Raw genomic sequence first — 4035 nt, 5'->3', positions numbered from 1 at the left:
CTTTCTTTCTTTCTTTCTTTTTCTATATAAACTTTTTTATTTTAGAGTAGTTTTTGATTTACAGAAAATTTTCAGATAGTACAATATACTATATTTCCAATATGTGCGGTTCCCATATACCCCATATCCACTTTAGACTATGTAAAAAATTGATAAACAGAAACCTCAATTAAATAGAGTTGAGAGACCAGAAGGAAAAGCTCTCATGTCCTGTGATGAGAGCAGAGCCCAACAGGAAGAAGAAAGAGTCCTCTTCTTTCCTGGCAAGGCCTCAACCAATGAGAAGCCATGGATTCTTTGTGTACTGTAGCCCTCCTAAATTCCTTCTTCTGTATAGAAAAGGGTTCTCTTTCCCTTGCCGTGTGGGAACTTGCATGTGGCTCCCTATGGTTACAGACCCTGAACAGCAATTCTCTGCTGATCCCCGCCCCACCCCCAGAAAAAAACTTTTGCTTGGGGAAATATCTAGCAGTCTATTTGTTTGAGGTCAACACCTATTATTAACATATTCCACCAGTATAATATATTTGTCATAATCACTGAATCAATATTCATACATAGTTGCTAAGTAAAGTCCATACTTTATTCAGATTTTGTCAGTTTTTTGGCTAATTTCCTTTTTCTGCTCCAAGATCCCATCCGGGATCCCACATCACGTTTGGTCATCATGTCTCCTTAGGCTCTTCTGGGAGGTGGAAGTTTTTCAGACTTTACTTGTTTTTGAAGACCCTGAGGAGTATGGTCAGTGTTTTGTAGAGCGTTCCTCAACTGGGATTTGTCTGACGGTTTTCTCATGATTACACTGGGGTTATGGGTTTGGGAAGGAGGATCGCAGAGGGAAAGTGTCGTTTCCATCTCAGCATGCCCAGGGTACATGCGATCAACATGATTTACCCTTGTTGTTTCACCCTGATCACCTGGCTGGGTAATGTTTATCAGGCTTCTTCTCTGTAAAGTTACTCACGCCTCGCCCCACCGCATACTGTAACCTCTGGAAGGCAATCATTATGTGCAGCCTACACCTAAGGAGCGGGAGGTTATACTCCACCTCCTTGATAGCAAAGCATCTACGTCAAGTGCATCCATCCCCCAGCTGCTATGAGCTTTGGCTGCCAACTGCTCATAGCTGCTCCACTTTTCCAGAAAACAGCCCTTGGAGGACCAGAAATCCGTCATGCAGAAGGGTACACCATTTTCCAGGGGCATCCCCTAGTCAATGACCGGCCGATATAGGTGGACAATAGACCAACCCTGCTGCCTATTTCAGAGGACAACCTTGTGGGACATTTTATATCCGAGGCCTCCACGGGTCATGCCCGGACTAGAGGCCGCTTCCCTGCTCAGCTTTTCTCCCTTCCCTCTTCTGCTGCCCTCACTCCCTCACAGTTTTGGGGTTTCTTTTCTTAAGAACAATCCCTCAGTAAATCACATGTACCTGAATCCCTGATCAGACTTGACCTCCAGGAAACCAAACCTAAGGCATCTGGCAAACAAGAGGGGTCCTGGGGAAAAACGAGAGTGATGTTGAATCATTTGCTGGTGGGCAATGAAAATTTCCATCACTAGAGATCATCTCTGATGTGCGGGCACAATGCAACTGCAAAGACTTTTGCCTGGGATGAACTGAAACAGGCTACAGGTGGAAGGGGAGGCCCTACCTGATGCAGTGTCTCTGGCATTTGAGAGGTATGCGGGTGGAGGAAAATATATAAGGACTATGGAATTGAGTGGTTGTTGCTGAAGACAATGTTGGTTGATGCTCTGAGGAGAGAAAGTAACAGAGAAAAAATGAATTTTCAGTTTCCAGGAAAAAATAACCTTGAATGTAAGAGCAGGTATCCTGGGATTCCCGCCCTATCCCTTGATGCTCTAGAAAGCAACGTCACCTAAGAGGGTTTCCCCAAATGACACTCTGGCCTATCTATGAATGATAAAACAAATTTCTAGCTACTCAGCCAAATATATTAAAACAGGAAATCAAACTGTTTTATTCATCCTTATGAACCTAAGAAAACAGGAGACAGAGGAATCTTAGACTTTACAGCATGTGGGCTTTGTCAAAAAGATAGTTCCTCTGTCATGGGGGTTTACAGCTTTTCCCAATTCAATTAATTGGAATCTCACAGAAAAGCAAATGCTGTAAAATAAAAGACTCAAACATCTGGGACACCAAGCACAATCCAGTGGAAAACACTTATGCAGTCACAGCTTGTGGATGGGAATTTTAAGAGCATTTATTTTTAAGAACCACTGCTCAGAGAGAGCGTGGCTTCTTTTAACAGCTAGTACACAGGCAGGTTTAGGTGGTGGTTTTTCTTAGAATGCAATTTAGTGAGGCTTCTCCAATGCATTCATTCAATCAAAATATATTAATTGAATGTCCCTTTGGGGCCAGCCATAGTGTTAGGGTATAATGGTAAGCAAAGTCATTTCTGTACTCACAGAGCTTAGGGTCTAACTCCATTTCATAAACTCCTGGCCCAGAAGGAAAGAGTCATGGAGAGAACGTGACCCTGACAAGATATGTGACTGTTAGTCAAGGGACACAACCAGGCTGAGGCACTTTCACCCTCTTTATTCCCTCTTAAGGCTCTCCATTGGCCAACCCAATCAGAGTCCAGAGGACCAAGGAGCCCCACTGACAGAGTTCATACAGATGAGCTACTGAGGGCACGGGGCAGGAGAAGGCAGCAGAGAAGACCTAGAGGGACAATGGAAGACCGTCAGCACAGTCAGGACCCAGCGATGATCAATAACTGTTATCTCAGCAAACTACTCCCCTCTAGCTGGCTACACTCAGCCGCCAGGATACTCTCATGGTGTCCTTTGTATAAAATTTTTCTCTCATTTAATTCTGAATCAAATAATCTCCTCCAATCTATTATATATGACCAGTGTTGTCTTTCCATATAGGAAGTTTTTGTCTTCCTGCGTAGCTTCTGGATATATAATGCTCACTCCCCTTCTCTTTCTATGTGACAAAGTTCTCTGGAGCAAAATTGTTCCCTTCGAGAACTCTGGAATTCCTGAAAGATCATATTTAGTCTTCTGGTATGAAAATATTGATGGAGATAAAACCTGTTAAATCCCAATTTGACTGCCAATCTGTGTTCAGAGCCACTTTCAAATGAGAACTCATGAGACAGTGGAAGAACAGGCAGTCTGAAAATGGTATATACATGGCTAAGGGATAATGATGTATGATCAGAATTGTTACTATTAAACACTCACTCAGTACCACCGAGGAGAAGATTTTATAGCAAAGTATGACCTTGAGAATAATGCAGCCTAAACTGAGGAGGATGCTGACGGTATTAACAAAAATGGTAACATTGGTACATATCATTTTTCAAGTACCTACTAAGTGCCTGACATTATACTCAGCCCTTTATACATATTAATCTCCTTTAAAATTTTATTGATCTGATTAATATTAATTTTATACACATCTCATTTAATACTCAAATTGATCTGATTAAAGAGGATTTTTACTTCATACAGCTTATCTCACTCAATACTTAAATTGATATTATTATTCCAGCATGTTTATACATATTACTGTATACATTGTGTACATTTAACACTCAAATAGATATTATTTCAGCATTTTTCTACATATAATTTTACACATTTTTATACTTTTACCTCATTTGATACTGAAATTGATAGTATCATTCCACTTTACAGCGCAAGGTACTGATGCCCAAGGAGTGTGAGGTATCGCTGCGAATCAAAAAGCTGGTAAGCACTGGAGCAAGGCTGACATGCAGACCTGTCTGGCCCCCGTGCTCTTTCTCTCTCCACCACAAATGAAAGGCCTCCCCCAACAGTAATAGCTGACAAGCGAAGACTTGGGCCCAGACTAGGCGCTGTGCTATTTCTGTGTGCACTTTTTGCATTTGATTTTCACAACAACCCTATGAGGTGGGTTCTATTTTCAATTCCTGTTTTGCAGAGCTCAAAAATGGCACCCAGACAAGTTATAGTAATTAAGGGAGACTTGTACTCTCCAGACATCTGCTGGGAATCTGGCTA

The 4035-nt window shown here is 41.9% G+C and overlaps 1 long non-coding RNA gene across 1 annotated transcript; it reads right to left on the bottom strand.

Moving 5' to 3' along the window:
* Nucleotides 1-559: 559 nt before the first annotated feature.
* LOC136793129 (uncharacterized) lies at nucleotides 560-3834 on the bottom strand. Its single transcript, XR_010837999.1, has 3 exons — nucleotides 3646-3834; nucleotides 2443-2701; nucleotides 560-1761 (listed from the first exon to the last, which is right to left on the bottom strand). It is a non-coding gene; the product is annotated as an uncharacterized lncRNA (long non-coding RNA).
* Nucleotides 3835-4035: the final 201 nt, after the last annotated feature.

The sequence above is a fragment of the Kogia breviceps genome, chromosome 18 (assembly GCF_026419965.1).
Source record: "Kogia breviceps isolate mKogBre1 chromosome 18, mKogBre1 haplotype 1, whole genome shotgun sequence".
Taxonomy (NCBI): Eukaryota; Metazoa; Chordata; class Mammalia; order Artiodactyla; family Physeteridae; genus Kogia; species Kogia breviceps.
The sequence above is the reverse complement of the archived record's forward strand: the minus strand, read 5'-3'. Positions and strand labels throughout refer to the sequence as shown.